This window comes from Liolophura sinensis, chromosome 3, assembly GCF_032854445.1.
Source record: "Liolophura sinensis isolate JHLJ2023 chromosome 3, CUHK_Ljap_v2, whole genome shotgun sequence".
Taxonomy (NCBI): domain Eukaryota; kingdom Metazoa; phylum Mollusca; class Polyplacophora; order Chitonida; family Chitonidae; genus Liolophura; species Liolophura sinensis.
Genome location: NC_088297.1, coordinates 16,402,159 through 16,421,209, shown reverse-complemented (window position 1 = coordinate 16,421,209; position 19,051 = coordinate 16,402,159). Strand labels below are relative to the sequence as shown.

General features: G+C 41.4%; 1 long non-coding RNA gene across 3 annotated transcripts; it reads left to right on the top strand.

Moving 5' to 3' along the window:
- Window positions 1-1,700: 1,700 nt before the first annotated feature.
- LOC135463783 (uncharacterized) lies at window positions 1,701-17,720 on the top strand. Of its 3 annotated transcripts, none has more exons than XR_010443594.1 (9): window positions 1,701-1,773; window positions 2,861-3,265; window positions 12,380-12,466; window positions 12,945-12,996; window positions 14,762-14,952; window positions 15,283-15,379; window positions 15,539-16,115; window positions 16,450-16,634; window positions 17,004-17,720. It is a non-coding gene; the product is annotated as an uncharacterized LOC135463783 (long non-coding RNA). The 3 variants fall into 3 exon arrangements; XR_010443595.1 differs by lacking the exon at window positions 1,701-1,773 and adding an exon at window positions 1,852-1,947; XR_010443593.1 differs by lacking the exon at window positions 1,701-1,773 and having other exon boundaries at window positions 2,689-3,265.
- Window positions 17,721-19,051: the final 1,331 nt, after the last annotated feature.

Sequence of the window (19,051 nt, the reverse complement as noted above, 5' to 3'; positions counted from 1 at the left end):
AGTCTCTCTGTAGGCCTATCATACATATCGCGATATCGGCCCTGTAACGGACCATCTCCGGCCCCATTGTAACAAGCATGTTCCGGAGAAATGCATTGTGATATATGCCGCAATGAATAACACGTCGTCTGCAAAGACGTCTGTGAAGTCTGTGAGGAATTTTTCGCAAAATTTGCCGTAAAAGTGTAAGTATTTAACTTTGTTCAAATAATTTCATATCAGTTCAGTACGTTATCATATAAATTTCGGTGATAGTAGGCCTAACTAGTACCCATTATATCAGGTTATTTTTCGGAAAATTAGATCTTCAAAACAACAACAACGTCCACATGTTAATGTATCCACATACAAATTTATCTGAAACAGAATGTCTTACTGGACCAAGAGGTGAAGAATAAATAGGGAAATTAAAAATCACCTTACTAATATTGGCGCGTATAAGACCAGATCTAGCTCAGATAAGGTCACACTTCAAGACAGCGCCAGTACTAAACAGCCAATTGAGGTGAGTAGGTCTGGTGTGGAAAATTCATACGTCTCGGACGAGGACCATAGCAACGAAACCAATACGATTGATATTCTTAACAGCTTTACCGATTATGTAGCTTCTGATTCTGAAGTAGAAATTGCAGACACAGCAGATGAAGAAACACAAAATGAAATCCACCTTGCCTCACAATTGGGGATGTAGGCCACACTAAATAATATTCCACATGTAGCATTAGGTGAACTGCTAACCATTCTACGTAATGATTACCTTTCATTAGCCAAGGATCCTAGGACTCTTTTAAGTACAGGTAAAGTTCATGGTATATTATTGGTGGTTATTTTGGTATGGAAAGCTGTCTCATTCAACAACTTAAAAGTGACACAAAATTAACTCTGAAATCCTTAATCTTCAAGTAAATACTGATGGTTTGCCACTTTTCAAGAGCAGTAGCACACAACTTTGGCCTATATTAGGTATGGTTGAAAACATGACTAAACCAAAACCATTTGCCATTATTAGGCAAGGAAAAAAAAAACACAAGACACGAGTTTTTGCAGGATTTTATTTAGGAATATGGAAGGTTGCAAATAGTAGGAATACCCCATGAAGGATGAACGTACAAGGCAGTACTTAAATCGTTTGTATGTGATGCATCAGCGCGTGCATTTGTTCAGCGAATCAAATCGCACTCAGGTTATTCGAGCTGTGACAAGTGCACACAAGAAGGGGTATGATGGAAAGATAACATTCCCCGAAACTAACGCTCCGCTAAGGACTAATGAACCCTAAGAAAAACATGAAGACAAGACTCACCACAACCGAGAAAGTCCACAAACCAAAATGGTTTCCATGGTGTCCTGTTTTCCTAACGATTGCATGCACCTAGTATGTCTCGGAGTGATGCGCAGTCACTTGATCTTACTCACGAAAGGACCATTAGGACACAGGCCCCCATTACAACTTCCGTTTTTCGATTGTAGTTCTGTGAATTTTAGGGTATAAAGTCTTTTTTTGCTCCCAGGCGTCCATTTTTGGTGCATAGGTGCATGCTTGGTATTAAAATGCTGGAAACTGTGTAAACTTTGAGGAGGTATGAGCTTTATTGATGAAAGGTTGAAATTCTGGGTGAGAGGACACAAGATGTGAGGTAGTGATGAGGCTGCGAGTGACGTCCGCTTGGCGTTGGTAGACACGCCTCCCAGCTGCCGGCATGGAAAGGTCCAGATTTTGACGGTCAACCTATGTCAAGATTTTTATGGCTTCTTTCTCACAGGCTGGGCCAGGTATGCACCAAGGCTTATTGGCCACGGAATGTTTGGGACTGAGCTACAGCGCTAGACGTTAACATTGTCGCTTATGGTAAATTAATGGGGGTCCGAGGCCTGTACTGACGAAGTCACCAAAATGTGAAAAATGTCACTATGCGCTTAGATTTTGCAGCAGCCTGATAATTTTTGGTGGGTATGTCTGTGATGTGTTTTGCATTGATTGAGCCATTTTATAGCTTCTTGGGGCTATTTATTTTTTGAAAATATCCATTTTGATGAAAAATCGGTAAAATGCTGTTCAGTGTAGGGTAGCATGTGTATAGGCATCCTGAAATGAACAACATGCAACGTTCTAGTATTCCTACGCTTGAAAATGGAGACGTTCAGAGCAGAAATTGCTGCAAAAATTGAAAGTTACAGTGTTTATAGCGAAAACGCAGCCTGTCGAGTGTGGACTGGACCATTGATGAGGGATGGTCGATATGGCCTTGCCTCCTACATAGACCCCGTCACACATCGATGGAAGAAGAAACACATCAGCAGACTTGTTTATATGGCCAGACAGGGACTGTAACATTTAGATCCCAAGCTTGATTGTTCACACGTGTGCCACAACACACGCTGTGTAAATGTGGACCACATAAGCTTGGAACCGCATTGTGTTAACAATAACAGGCAGCGCTGCTGCAACGTAGGGCGCTGTCTCGGCCATGGGCAGTATGCAAGGTGCATGCTGCATTTAAGACTGAGCAGGTTGGTTTCCCCTCATTAAAAATAATCAATAACAGATGTGTTTCAGATTTTGCTCAATTTCTGTTATCATTTTTTAATTTCTTTCATAAGGGACAACAGCAGTGACAAATTTTATACAAAACTGGCGGTTACAAATATCTAGTGTATGTGTGATCTGTTGGGGTGTTGTCCAGTTGTCCCTTGGCATAGTCAGTTTTCTCTTCTGGATTTGAAAGCCTGTACTCAATGTGCTCTCGGAGTTTTCTGGCTGTATTGCAGAGTGATCTCCCCTTAACTGTCTGTTGCTTCTTATAAACCTTGTGGTACTGGTTCACCCTTTCAATCTGTTGTACTGTTTTCTCGCTCCTAGGTGAAATACTGGCGCCGACAGCTTGGAGTTTGGCAGCCGTGGACTTGTCCTGGCCATTGTTAAGTCTGTGGATTGTGGACACCGCCCTTCCCTCCATATTTCTGCTGTAGTTTACATTCTTGGGCAAGGAGACGCTGAGTGATCTGTTGACAGCTTCGCACTTTTGAGTGCTGGTGTTCATCCGGAGACTGGCGACGGCTGTCTCACTCAACCTCATGTGCAGCACTTCGGTCAATAGTTTCCTGTCGTTGTCATCCATGTTGAAAGGGCAGAGTTTACTGGTGGATAAAAACAGGGACCTCTCCCACCAGCTGCTGGTTTCCCCTCCGGAGCAAACCACACTGTTTCTGCGGCATTTGGAACAGTTTCCACCGTAACACCTGACCGTTGCATCCACAACCCTGGGTAGGTAAGTTTTTACTTTTCTCATGTCACCAATGTGCTCAGACATAAGTTGAGAAAATATCAAGCTACACCTGGCCTTAACATCCTGACTCAACACCTTCTGTGCTTTCTTCCTGGCTTCCCTCGTTCGGCCCTGTGCTTCCAACATGGCATGCTGAACTTAGCCTGGTTACATTTCTTGAACTGGGATCTACCAAGGTGCGTGGAATCTGCTAACCGTTCGACCTCCCACAGTGGCTCGACCAGTCGGATGCCGTCCTCCACTCCCTTGGCTGACCTGGATGTCAATCCTATCTCTTGCTCTCACTTGTAATAGGGGGCTATGCATGTGTGGTTAGTCCAAAGGGCCATAACCCTGAGTGTGGGAAGCTGGCCAGTAGAAGGCTCAGGGGAAGAGAGGAGCATGGGAGAGGGAGAGGATGACCAGCAGTTTTTATGTGTGTATGGTGGTGGCCACATGTGTTTTGTAGTGTCTTGTAAAGGAAGTCTTTTGTGGTGAATACAAGGATTACATGTACCCGTACTGGATGTGTTGTTGACTCTTTTCATGGTAGCAGAGCGTGGTTGCGGATTCCAGAAGAAAGAAAAAGTGGAGGACATGTGGTAATAAAAAAAAAAAACTGTTGTTGCTGGAGCATAGGCTAGTTTTACCCAGCTGAAAACCCCACCTTAGTGATGGCAGGTGGCAATTACAAAATACCACCCTTGTTTGCTCAAAGTAAACCCTACAGTAGATGGGTGGATGAAGTGAAGGTGTGGCAAACAGTAACTGAACTTGATCCAAAAAAGCAGGGTCCAGCGATAGCATTATCCCTGCCTGAAACTGATGGGACTATTAGAGACAAAGTATTCAGTGAATTAGGTGTGGAACAGTTGCATAAAGAAGATGGGGTTAAAACCCTAATCACATTCTTAGATAATATTTATAAAAAGGATGAACTTTCGGAAGCCTACGAAGTGTATGTAGATTTTGATAGGTTTCGGGAACAACCAGATATGACCATGGAGGAATATGTTATGGATTTTGAAAAACTTTATATAAGGACACAGAAGTACAGTATGTCTCTTCCGGAGTCTGTGTTAGCTTTTAAGCTGCTTGAGGGGACAGAATTGATACTCCGCTAAATTACTTCAATAAACACTGTTCTTTAACTATGCAATACTACTTTTATTCCGGACTATACAAGACAAATTTCACCACGATGTCAACACGTGCTCGCTTGAGCTATTGTCTGACTCTCCTGCTTCCGGAGGTATATAACAGTCTCGCTTCACAGGAAGTAGTATGACGTAGTATAAACAAAGTGTCCGACAATGAAACTGGACAGGATTCACAATTTCCCCTCTTTCAGTTATAAAATAAAGATAATTTTGAACAAACTGTTTGTTTTTTTTTTTCTAATTTAGCCAAACAAAATTAGTAATAAGATAACAGATATTGTTCTTTGGACAGCTTATAAATTCCAGACTCCGCTGCTGATTGCCTGTAACAAAACATTTCCAGAAGCACCTCTCTTAGTAAGGCAATTTGCAAGCTGCTGCTTTGTAGCAGACCACAAAATCTTGGAGATACGCTTTTCAGCCACCAGTTCCCGAACATAACTCACTTCCAAGCGCAACCGTTTCTCTGCAACATGTTTTGTTGAACGAATTGCATCGAGCAACGAATGACAATCTGTTACACAAACAATGGGTATCGACTGAGCTCCAATTTTTCCTCCAGTAATCTCGGCATAGTGATTAGCCAAAAATAAACAATTGTCGATGCCTTCTGTCAGAGCAAGCGTTTCAGCAGCCAAGGTGCTCCTTACAAACACGCCTTATCCGTTTTGACTGCCAATGAATTGGTGAAAATTTTCCTTCAGCCCCCATTAGCACAATGAGGTGACCACCTTGAGTTGCTCCATCTGAAAGGTTTCCTAAGGAGGAATCGCTGAATACCACAAGCTGTTGTAACTCTGTATTGCCTAAATGCTGAAATTTTAGAACAACACGTTCAGCTTGCATTTTCCTGATGACTTTGTTAAGTTCAACAACATTTTGCACTGTTGCATTTTTTACCCCTGCAGCCAATGTTGACGAGTCAAACATCAAATCTGGCCTGCTTTGGCGAGCTAACCAGAGTATTTGGCCCACTTTGGAACGGTAGATGTTGGTTTCTTCTTCTGACAAAGGTGAATCAGTTTGTTGTCTTCTGGCCCAAGTAAGAATCATTGGATGTATGGTTTTGGCATACTCTTCCTGGTGCAGGTAGAGTTCCCCAGGACGGAACTGTAAGAGCTCCATCCCCAGGTATCGAAATGAAGAGCTTTGTTCCCTGCCCACACACAGTTCTGACCGTATGGCAGGCACTACCGTTTGCATGAAATCCGAGTTGCCTCAGTGGTAAGTACTTTGACAGATTGCACACCGAGAACGCTTTCCAAATTTGTTCAAGGGGTTAGTTCCTTTTAATGGTTCTTGGGTCCTTATGTCTTGAGTGGAGTTAAATGCTTGTTTTTTTGCTTGGGGGGTCTCTGTGTGTAAAAAGCACTCTCAGTTTTAACTTGAATTCCTTCAAAACGGGTGTCTGAATTTGAGCCATTACCAAAAATTCGTTTTAAGGACCCTTTCATTGCATCAAATGTTAAGTCTGTAGCAGCTGTAAGCGCAAGTTGTCGTTCTTGGTGAGACAGGTTTGCACTGTTTAACAGCTTGAAGGCGAGAACCGCATCTGGCAAAGTCATTTCAAACTTTCTGGCTTTATTGTAACATTGTTCAAATCCAATTATGTATTCTGTCATTGACTGATCGGTAGATTTTCGGTAAGTGTCAAATTTGGAGTAGGCTTCATATGATGCGTCTTTAATCTCTTTCTGAAATACAGTTTTTAATTTTGTCAACAAAATGTCCATACCACCTCTTGAGGCTAATTCGTCAGCAGGCAGTTCCATAGCTGTTTCTCGGGCCCTTCCTGATAAAGATAGTGAAAGTGCCAGGGCTTGTTTTTCGGCTGGTAAATCTGTTACCCGACGCCATATTTCTACTTCGCTTGTCCACGTCTCGAAGGCTGTCTGGTCGTCAAACCGTGGAGGCTGTTTGTAATTAGTTGCCATTTCACGCTGTACTGCTACCAGTGATACTCCGCTAAATTACTTCAATAAACACTGTTCTTTAACTATGCAATACTACTTTTATTCCGGACTATACAAGACAAATTTCACCACAATGTCAACACGTGCTCGCTTGAGCTATTGTCTGACTCTCCTGCTTCCGGAGGTATATAACAGTCTCGCTTCACAGGAAGTAGTATGACGTAGTATAAACAAAGTGTCCGACAATGAAACTGGACAGGATTCACAAGAATTGCCACATAAAGACCGGCAGTTGGTTTTAACTGGGGTAGACTATAGCCAGACCACAACTTTATTTAAACAGCTGACTCATTCCCTTAAAAAGTTTTTTGGAAAGCAGTCAATTTCGGGAACGGAATCTGAAGTTGCCATTAAGGTGGAACCAGTGTTCATGGCAGATGGAGAGCAAGAAGTTCTGTATTCTGGATACAATAATCACGGTGTGTTTCCTGGTATTCGTGGTGATTTCAGTGGACGGGGCAGATATGGAGGACGTGGTAATCGGCGACGTGGTTTTGGTGGGCGAAGTAGAGGATATGGGCATCCTAGTGACTATATTGGGAGTGGTGAAATTGAGCAAAAAGGACGGAGAGTTTACAATAAAAATGGTGCTGATGGAAAGCCACTTAAGTGTAGGATTTGCGAGTCTGTGTTTCACTTTGCCCGAGACTGTCCTGATTCGTATGAGAATTTGGAAAAACAGAAGGAAGAACATGCAGTGCTTTTCACTGGTAACATGGCAAATGAAATGCAGGTTTTTGCATGTGAATCTATGAATGCTGCAGTTTTAGATAGTGCCTGTACATCTACTGTTGCTGGTGACTCTTGGATGAAGTGTTAACTGGATTCAATACCTCCTGAAAAATTGGCAAAAGTAAAATATGATGACAGTGATACAGTATTTAAATTTGGGAGTGGTCAAAAATTAGTGTCAAAAGGAAAGATGACATTTCCGTGTGAAATAGCAGGAGTCCAGTGTTCTATTACAACAGACATTGTTGATAGTGACATTCCTTTATTGCTTGGGAAACCATCTATGAAAGCCGCAAAGGTTGTGCTAGATTTAGAACATGATAGGGCTTCAATTTTTGGGCAACAAGTTGATTTGGAATGTACATCATCTGGACATTATTGTGTCCCCTTGGGTGATTCTGAAGTCATAGTCGCTGATTCGCATAGTATTTTGTACAATATTCTGGAGAAGAGTGAATCTGAGAAATATAAGATGATTGTGAAATTACATAAACAGTTTGCCCATCCGAGTTCTAAGAGACTAGCACAGCTTTTGTATGATGCTGATAATTGTGAGGACTCGTGCATTCAAATTATTGAAAAAGTTACAAATGAGTGTGATACATGTAAAAAGTTCAAGAAGACACCCCCAAGACCTGTTGTCTGTTTGCCATTAGCCACTGAATTTAATGAAGTTGTGGCAATGGACTTAAAGGAGTGGAAATCTGGAAATCTTTTCTGCATTTAATTGATATGGCAACTAGGTTTTGTTTGGCTGCAGTTATCAGGGATAAGAAACCAGAGACTATTATAAATAAAGTTATGACATTGTGGATTGGTAGTGGGTTGGGGGTCCCAAAGAAGATGTTAACCGATAATGGGGGAGAATTTGCCAACTGTAATTTTCTTGACATGGCGGGCAATTTGAATATTGAAATTTGCACTACGGCGGGTATGAGCCCATGGTCAAATGGGATATGTGAAAGGAATCATGCAATTGTAGATGACTGTGTTAGTAAAATAATAACAGACAATCCTGATCTTGACTTAGAAATAGCCCTTGTTTGGGCAGTCAATGCGAAGAACTCGTTGCAAATGGTGCATGTCTGGAGTCCCTATCAATTGGTGTTTGGCTCTAATCCCAATTTGCCATCTGTGTTGATTGATAAGCCACCTGCCTTAGAAGGAAAGACCGTTTCAAAAATTTTTGCAGAACATTTAAATGCACTGCATTCAGGGTGAAGGGCGTTTGTCAAGGCAGAAGCCTCTGATCGGATTAGGAGAGCTTTGCGATCGCAAATACGACACTCTTCTGGCACAGTGTATAAAACAAGTGATTTAGTGTACTATCAGCGGGAGAAGAAGTGGAAAGGACCGGGTAGGGTTCTTGGCCAAGAGGGAAAAGTGGTATTTGTTCGCCATGGTAGTGTATACGTAAGAGTGCACCCATGTAGATTAGTAAAAGTTGGAACCGAGTTTCAACATACCACAAGGGATGATAGTGATTTCGATGAGGGTGAAGAGGTTTTGTTAGATAGAGCCGACCGCAGTAGTGACCCAGAGTCTCTCTTGGGTGAACCTAGTCCACCTAAGTTGCAACATTCTTCGGGTTAACCAAACCAGATAGAACCGGCTCTGGGTCTGCACCAAAGTAATCGGAAGTTTCCTAAGGCAAAAACACATATTAAGTATATGCCCAAAGGTAGTCAAACCTGGATTGAATCAGAAGTTGTGAGTAGGGGAGGTAAGGCCACCGGGAAATGTAAAAGCTGGTTTAATGTAAGAGATAAAGAAAGCGGACAATTAAAGGCTTTAGACTTTGAAAACGACGTAGAAAACTGGGATACCATTCAGACCCCAGATACTGTAGATACTTCATCATGTACACCGTTAGAAGTTTGCATTACTGAGATGGATAACAATAGTTCTGCCGTACTAGAGGCAAAAATGGCAGAAATTGAAAATTGGAGGAACTTTAATGTTTATGAAGAAGTCTGTGATCAGGGTCAGCCTTATATTTCTACGCGTTGGGTGCTTACAGAAAAAAAGGCAGATGGGAAAAGTAAAATCAAGGCTAGGCTGGTGGCCCGTGGTTTTGAAGAACTAAATGCCCTGATAACTGATTCCCTTTAACTGATAACTTTAAGAGTTTTTCTTGCCATCTCCAAGACCTTCTCCTGGGTTTGCAATACAATTGATATTCAAGCTGCATTTCTTCAGGGCAATGACATAAATAGAGATGTATATCTCCAGACGCCATTAGAATTTTGTAATGGGGAGACTTTATGGAAACTTAACAAATGTGTGTACGGACTTGCTGATGCCTCTAGATGTTGGTATTTTAGTGTCCGGGATGAGGTGATTAAACTTGGATGTAATCAATCCTCGGTTGACTCTGCTCTCTTTTACTGGACTGAGGGTACCTTGTTAGGTGGGTTATTTGTAATACATGTTGATGATTTTATGTGGGCTGGAGCTAGGAGTTTTCAGAACAGTGTAGTTGATAAGTTATGTTCAAAATTTAAAATTGGAAAGAAAAGTGATGGTGCATTAAAATATCTTGGTTTGGAGATGAAGCAAAATGCATGTGGAAGCATTTTTCTTGATCAGAACTCCTATATCCGTTCTTTAGTCAGCATACCATTATCTGAAAATGTGGCAACTCAAAAGGATGTGATGCTGAATGATAGTGAGACAAAGTTATTACGTAGTGTAGTGGGACATTAATTGGGTTGCTACTCAAACTCGGCCTGATGTATGCTTTGACAATTTAGAACTGAGTTGCAGTCTCAAACATCCCACAATTGGGGACATTGTCAGGGCAAATAAAGTAATAAGGAGACTGAAATCTGATAGCTGTGACATAATGTTCCCCAATTTGGGAAACATACAAGAACTTCAGCTGCATGTATACTGTGATGCATCGTTTGCAAACTTAAGCGATGGTGTATCCAGTGCGAGTGGATTCCTGAAATTTTTGGTCAGTCCCAATGGGACATGCTGCCCTTTGGCTTGGAGATCAAATAAAATTAAAGGAGTTGTGAAAAGTTCTTTGGCGGCTGAAACTCTTGCCATGGTTGAGGCTTTAGATATGGCATGTTATCTCCGGCATATGTTGAATGAGATATTGGTTGGGACTGCCAAAGACAGCTCCATTCAAATTCATTGTTTTACGGATAACAAATCTTTATGTGACAGTGTTCATTCCACCAAGCAAGTGCCTGAGAAGAGGTTAAGGCTGGATCTAGCCAGCATAAAGGAGATGGTAGCTAAAAATGAGGTTTCTTCCATAAGATGGGTAGAGACTAGATGGCAGCTGTCAGATTGTTTGACTAAACGGGGTGCATCTACATGGAATCTTGTAAATGTACTGAAATCTGGTATGATTTGTTTGTAAACATCATTTGTAGACCAGCTCATGTTGGCTTCTTCTCCGGCCGTACGTGAGAAGGTCTGTCAGCAGCCTGCGGATGGTCGTGGGTTTCCCCCGGGCTCTGCCCGGTTTCCACCCACCATAATGCTGGCTGCCGTCGTATGAGTGAAATATTCTTGAGTACGGCGTAAAACACCAATCAAAAAAAAAAAAAAAAACAAAAAATCATTTGTAGATCACAGGTTGTTGTACTAAACTGTGGTTCTTATATAAGTGTCAATTTTTATAAGTTCTATTAAGAATCCTGCTAGCACATATTATATGGATATTTTAATATGGTTACTTTGGGGTATTGGGCTGGTTGTAAATGAAAATCGTTCTGTATGCCATGCTTATGTGATAAGAAGGAAAAAAAAAAGGTCTTTGTTTGTTTATAAAAAAAATGGGGAATCTGTCAATCCTATCTCTTGCTCTCACTTGTAATAGAGGGCTATGCATGTGTGGTTAGTCCAAAGGGCCATAACCCTGAGTGTGGGAAGCTGGCCAGTAGAAGGCTCAGGGGAAGAGAGGAGCATGGGAGAGGGAGAGGATGACCAGCAGTTTTTATGTGTGTATGGTGGTGGCCACATGTGTTTTGTAGTGTCTTGTAAAGGAAATCGTTTGTGGTGAATACAAGGATTACATGTACCCGTACTGGATGTGTTGTTGACTCTTTTCACTGGAGTCACCATCCGTGGTTACATGCTTGGCTAAAACACCTTGCCTCGCCAATCCCTCGCCAATCTCGTTCCCCATATTATACTCGGACCAGGGGACATGTGGGTTTGTGTTTGCTGTACACTCCTCGTGTCCTCCAGGGCACTTTACTTGGAAGCCTTTTCCTCTCAGCCAGGACCCAGTCCAACACAATTTATTCTTCAGTGCTGCGGAGACAATGTATTGCTTGTCTGTTGATGTCTCCACAGCCAGGGAAATGGCTTGTGGAGCATTCTGGCCCGGTTTCATGGGACTGGTTATGGTAATGCTGTTGTAGCGAGTGTCTGTGGCCAGATCTATTGTGCTATCATCCTCTCCTCTTTGCATTTTGTATGCTTTTACCTCTTCCACCTTATTTGCCATATCCTCTCTGTTCAGCTTTGCGATTGCAGATGCGACATGGTTTGCAGTGCGATTCATGTTCCTACGAGTGGCAGGCGGCACGTCCATCGCTGCAAATAGGAGTCTGGCTCGGGTGTTCCCCATTGGTGTGTCCTGGAGGCCTACTTGAAGAGCTCGGTTCACCGCTACAGCTTTTTGGCCAGGTCTGTTGCATTCTACCTCTTTGTAGAATTTGTGGAAGCCAGATACATAGTCACAGTCACAGCACTTAAACTGAACGCCCAGGCTAAACCCCACTTTTTCTCTGCAGCTATCTCTAACCTGGGCAGTGGACAGTGGTCCTTGGTCTCACTGTGCTCAAGCATAACTTTGTTCCATATACACACCATTTTCTGTATATCTATGAGTCGCATTCCTTCAGCAGCCCATTCCCGCGCATGTGTATCTCTGTCTGATCCAGCTGTGGAATCTACCTTGCACCGTCTTGGCCGCTGTATTCTCTTTGTGTCAGGCTGGTGTGTTCTTACAGCCTCCTGATTGGGCTGGAAATCTGTGTCCGTCAAGGAACACCCAGGCAGAGGATTCAGCATGTCTGGAAGTGCTGACAGGTTATTTGAGCGATCCTGGGCCTTTCCAGCTTGAAATCTAGACTGTTTCCTCTTTCTGTCTCCCTTCGTGGTGTTTTGGGGTAGATTGTTAGCCTTGTTAACTGTCAGACTTGCCAATATAGGTGTACTTGGTGGCTGCCTGATTGGAAATGTTAAATTCATATTTTTCCTCTCCGTTTATATGTTGTAGATGCCAATGTGACACCCTTTGATGTGACTGTGCAGAGTAATAACCTGCTGTGAGACAACAGCAATGGTGCTGGGAGGTTTTTGCATGGTGAGCTGGTCAGCCAATCAGCAGTCATGGGGGAGGAGGGCAGTGCGCCTAACTGGGTGGTCTTTTAAAGGGTTTCATCATGTTATTCAGTGGGGAACTGGGATACTAGTCTTTTCTTAAGTCCTGTCCACTGAAAAAGTGCCTGTGAGTAGGTCTTCATCACCTTGAGGCATTATTCTTGCTTTGATTTTGGTCACAAATGATTGTTCCAAAATTTTCGCTTTGATACCCCCTACCACACTGTCAGTCAATTTTTTTCACGTAGTTGCTAAAGTAAATGTCTTTTATTTTGACATTTAATTGTCAGATAAATTGCCTATATTTTGATGTATGCTTTGACACTTTTGGCTTGTAACTTTGATATTTAAAGCTGCTCTGAGTAGAAAAGTCTTCTTAAAAATGTATATTTCTCTAAATGGTTGCTTTTGAAAAGTCTAAAGTGCTCTGTCATTGTGATTTTTTTTAACTTTTCTTGCAGATAAACATCTTGTCTTTCCAAAGCAGTTGACCTGATGGAGATATCTCGAACGGTATATGCACTGCTAAGCTTCAAAGTTTACCCTTCAGAGTTTTTTTACCCTGAAAAAAGACACATGTCCAAGATGGGGGTACCCCAACTTGAATTCATCCAACTCCAAAGTTTCTGCATGTATCAAGCCCTAATTTTGCCTGTGAGGTTCAGAAGTGTCAGGAATTATGTGGTGCAAAAATTATTGATTTTGAAAAAAGCTGGCTGGTGCGATAGGACACAGACCCCCATTACAACTTCCGTTTTTCGATTGTAGTTCTGTGAATTTTAGGGTATAAAGTCTTTTTTTGCTCCCAAGCATCCATTTTTGGTGCACAGGTGCATGCTTGGCATTAAAATGCTGGAAACTGTGTAAACTTTGAGGAGGTATGAGCTTTATTGATGAAAGGTTGAAATTCTGGGTGAGAGGACACAAGATGTGAGGTAGTGATGAGGCTGCGAGTGACGTCCCCTTGGCGTTGGTAGACACGCCTCCCAGCTGCCGGCATGGAAAGGTCCAGATTTTGACGGTCAACCTATGTCAAGATTTTTATGGCTTCTTTCTCACAGGCTGGGCCAGGTATGCACCAAGGCTTATTGGCCACGGAATGTTTGGGACTGAGCTACAGCGCTAGACGTTAACATTGTCGCTTATGGAAAATTAATGGGGGTCCGAGGCCATTAACCATTCGTTTGTGGCTTCAAGCAAAAACTGAAATATCAAATGCCCTCGTTCGCTGTCGGAGTTGGATAGGTGGAAAGCTACGGAATTCCACATGTCCCTCGTCTATACTGGCATGGTCGTGTTGAAGGGAAAGTAGCGGTGAAATATACAATAACTTTCTGCTACTCTCAGTTGGTGTCAGCATACTTTTGAATCCAGTCCTGTGTGAAAGCCTGACAGATTATGTGCACCAGCTTCTTGTACATTTTGTCAAGCATTTTTCACAGGTCTAAGGTAACAACCAAGTAGCATATAATGTAAAGAACTTGGTTCACCTGGCAGAGGACGTAAAATTACATGGCCCTCTCGACACAACATTTGCCTTTACTTATGAGAACTTAAGTAAAGTAAGAACTTAAAATCTCTCAAAAGACTTGTCAGAAAGCAATCCACCCCGTTAGAGCAGATAATATTGCGATTAAGAGAGCAGTCAAACTTTTCAAATATAAGTGAGGAGTCTTATGCTGATGGTAAACTGTAAGTCAAGGGAAAACATTCAAATGGATCCTTCTAACACGAACATTGCTGGAAATCTGTTCCCAATAAAATAAAGTAAATATGAGTGCATTTTGCATAACTACAAACACAGGCAACAACTGCGTCGCTATTAAATCAAAGATATTTCTTGTCAGGCATATACTGGACTGTAAAGATGGGCTATTTGTTGTGTATCATGTCTTCAGAGTGAATAAGCTCTTTTTAAGTTATCCGTTGGACTGGAAACGTCTACAAATCAAAAAAGTGTCCAGCCTGGAAGACAATCTCTGTGTCGATAGTGTCCATGCCATGCAAACGAAATATGTTTTACTGCCATACCGAAATGTCCATGTAGCAATTCCTGTTCTCCACACAAGTCTGTCACACTAAAAACTATAGTAGATGTTTCTGAAAATCACTCACTTCTGTTGACTGAAATACTTAGAAATAGAATATTAACCTGTTTTTTTCTCACCCTTAGCTTGTGAAACAACACTATCCAAGAAAAGTATAAAATAATGTAAATATAACACAAGCCCAATTTGTGCAAATGTACTGAACAAATGAAATTTGCTTCTATTCACAGAAATTCCAAAATGTATGTTGTTCTGGTTTTTGAAAACAAAAATGAACTAGAGTCCATCTGGCTGCTAACAAAACCAGGTGCTATTGGCCCCCATTTCGGAAATCTACAAGTATTAACAAGGCCGTCAAAGACAGTCTGCTGCCTGACAGAGACTTGGGCAACATACATCGTGCGAGTCCTGTCTGCTGCTGGTGAGTATTCAAGACATCTTATCCCTCTGAATGTTTTCCCCCATGACAGCCAAGTTGATACAAAAGTGTCATGAATAAAATGTTTGTGAATAAGGTTTTATGATTTCATGAAAATATGTGTTACTTTATTAAAATACAATAATGAAACCTCTTGATGATCATATCAGGCATAAAACGAGAAAAGTTTGGTGTTGCAAAGGACGAAAGTGTGATCCATGGGAAACATATACTGCACTTGTTCGTCAGGGGGTAATACCGAAAATATCTACATTGGAAAAATTAGAATGGTATATGTTATATACCAAAGTTTTATCGCCTTATCTCACACAGATACTTACCAGGATGGACGACGTAAACTGAGGATAGCTGAGGATATATCCGATTTACAGACGGTCGCTGAGGAAGATTTGGGGAGAGGAAGTAGAACGTACTATTTCATTTATGCATATGGTTTGACACTTGCTAGCGAATTCTAGCGAATTAAGGTTTCTAAGAACCTAATGGATTGTAATAATGTTGTACTATTTAGTGTGCATTCTGTATATGTTTGTGTCATATTGATCATCAGCAAGTAATTCCCTTGCAGACGCAAACAAAAGAGATATTCCTCAAGGGAGAGTGATGACGACGAAGCCCCTCATGCCAACGCAGCCGAAGCAAATACGTCTCGCACCTTCACCTGCTCTGCCAGGTTTTCCAGCAGTGGAACTGGAGTCTGCATTCGACTTACCCCTCCAAGGAGAGCCAGTTACATGTTTGAACGTAACACCTTACCTGAACATCAGCGGATTAAACCACTTCATTTGGAAGGCCGTTTTGGCCTTCATGACATTGAGTTAAGATGTTGCAATGAATTCCTTTCAGATATCTTAAATTCACTTTCATATGATATATTAGGAAATGATTTTAATGCGTGTTGGAATAATTTTCACGTATCAGAAAAACTGTACCAAAATGGCTCCTCATATATGTTAGAGGATGATGTTTTGTCTTTAAAACATATACGAATGTCGGATGAAAATGTCGAATGAAAATACTGCAAAAGGACAGCAATTGACCGGACACAAACAAGCATCGCGGACGACTTTCTGCCTGTGTAGTCCTTTCAAGATCTTGCCGCATTTGATGTCAAACTCGTTCACCGGGCTACAAAAAACGCCTTGGTAATTAACTTATGTTTTATAAATATTTTAGTCTGAAACACACATTTACTAATTGTTTGCTTGATGTTTTATTAAATTTCTTATGCATGCTACTGTAACATATACAGATCTTACTCTACACTCACTTTAGTTGGGCGTTCCACAAATTTCTACAACTAGGATAACTCGCAAAGTTTTCAATTTTCCTGTCTCTAAATTTAAACTGAATATTAGTAACGCTGATAAATAATATACATTTAAATCCTTATTTGTCTTCATCTTCAATCCACTGAATGGTCACAATATTTCTAGTTCTGCTGAATTATACAATTTTTTATCAATTCGGTTGTTTTAGATCCATTGTCTTAGCCTCGTAGGTGGCTCGTCTGCTAAAGACATTGTTAGAAGAACAATATCGCAGACGTTGAACCATGTCGTGGCCCATAAAAATGAACTGGGTGGGAAAGAAAGGATGGAAGGGGACCGGTGACGTCCCGAAGAGAGCATTTTGTGGACTCCATCTCTGTTATGCTGTCAGAAGTAAGAATGATTAACATTTCACATTTCCCCCCGGGTTGCAATAACTCTGCCACGTCTCCTTTTACCTCTTATTGTGTGAGTGTGCGGATGCTAAAATACGTACATGTTAAGTTAAATAACACAGTTTAATCATATCACAGTTTGAGAAATTGAGATTATGATTCGTAAATATGTGATGTTGCGAATGAACAATGGTCATGTGGAGCGTGTTGTCATATCACCGATGGATAACCGTTATATACGTTGCTTACAATCATATGGTTGTTAGTAACATCAGCAGAACACGTTGAAGTAGCAGGTTAATTTTACAAGGTATATTAGTTATCGATGTATTTTTGTCTCTTTTTTATGTTAAAATCGGTATTGAAGAACAAGCTGTACTCGGCAACAGCGGATCAAGTTGAAAGAGAAATCATGGTCTGGCTGAGAAAAACAGCTGACCGCCAGGGAGAAAGACGGCAGAGAGTGGTGAACAAAGAAGGCGCAGTGAAGAAAACCATTCAAAATAACAAATTACACGACATAAACTAGAATGGAATAATAAACCACCGTCTAATTTTAATTCACACTTTTGGGCTTTAGTTCATCTTTTGATGTTAGCTAATTGTTAATGGTGTACTGGTCAATCTTTATTACTTCTGTATTTGTTATTTCGGGTTTTAAAAATAAAAAAAACATGCATTTGCATTATTAAGCTTTCGGGGCATATTAGAAACTGTTTCAACGCTTCCTTGTTATCTGATTTCAAATCATATTGTAAAACACATATACAGACTAACACAAGATTGACCAAACTCCTTGCATATTTAAACCCAATTTTAGTATCGGTATTAGTCAATTACTATATTCACTCGAACTTATCAGTGATTTGTGAAGTATAGCCAGTGAATGTTCTTTCTGTACATGATCGATTGACCTTGGTTTCCTTTCTTCCCCGTTTGCCAACAGTCGATCCATTCAAGCAGTTTTAATCATGATAGATATTCTTCCGATCAGTGGACACATACTCAGTGTTAGATGGTAACTGGCTTTAACATTTTTTAGCATCAACTGTTTTTTAATTTTTTAAATTCCCTCAGGATCAGACAGATTTATACATCTGTTGTGTGTACTGCTGAATTCAGGCGTCAACTGGTTACTAAATGGGTATTAACCGGTGGGTATGACTGGGGCGGTGATGTACAACCGGCTCTGGCCCTGTACGGGTTTGATAATGGATTGATACCACTCAACATGATTTGCCCAATACCGGTTTCCCACAACTGGTCCCGTGTCGTTCACTAACGGTGAAGTACTGGGTTAGTTCAGCTGCGCCATACGGGCCCAGTACCGAAAAATTTGAATTGGCCCAGTTTTGGTACAAAGCAGCCTAGTAGCGGTCCGATTGGGGCTATTTGTACAGACCCAATCTGAAGCCATTGTGCGCGCTGGTATGCTGGACCAGTACCGGCCTAGTTTGTAAATGTTATCTGGGTAAGTGTAATGTTCGTGAGTTCGACGGAAAACTTCAAATAATTAAATAAATATCTATTTACCGGTATGTATTTATTTGATTGGTGATTGGTACGACGGTGGCCAGCATTATGGTGGTAGAAAACAGGACAGAGCCCAGGGGAAACCCACGACCATCCGCAAGTTGCTGGGAGGCTTTCCCACTTACGACCGGAGGGGAAATATAAGTAAATAAATTTTCTATCAGTTCATGAATGCATTTTTTGTGCATGTACATTCCTTGAAAACCCAATTGGCGTCTTTACCAATTGTAAACGTAGAACTCTAATTTCCATCTCTTGCATGAGAAAAATCAGTACCACACGTTTTGTTTTAATTTCCATCAAGTGTTATCCAGTTTGAGTCTGACTGCTTTCTACTACATTTTACAAACGTTAGTTTTAGCCCTAAATGCAAGGAACGTGAGCAACGTGTCATTCCCATCGACTTGCCTGTATTAACTTTTGACTGTTATACCTGTGCTTGAAACCTTTCGTCGTTCAACTTATCCCCCACACTTCCACCAGATCATTTCAATAACCCCCCACCCCCCCCCCCCCCCACCCGCCCCAGTTCTATCATTTTCCACTAAACCATTTCGTCATCATCCGTATCTATTACCTTCCCATCATATCGCTTCATCTCCCTCCATTTCCACTATCTTTCCACTGAATCATTTCATCATATCTCGCTTCTATTACCTTCCCGCCATATCACTTCATCTCCCTCCATTTCTAGTATCTTTCCACTAAATCATTTCATCATAACTGGCTTCTATTACCTTCCCGCCATATCACTTCATTTTCCTCTGTTTCCAGCATCTTTCCACTAAATCATTTCATCATCATCCGCTTCCATTATCTTCCCTCATCGGACTCTTAGGGGTTGCATCAGCTTCAACGTTTTTTGTTTTTTTGTTTTGTTTG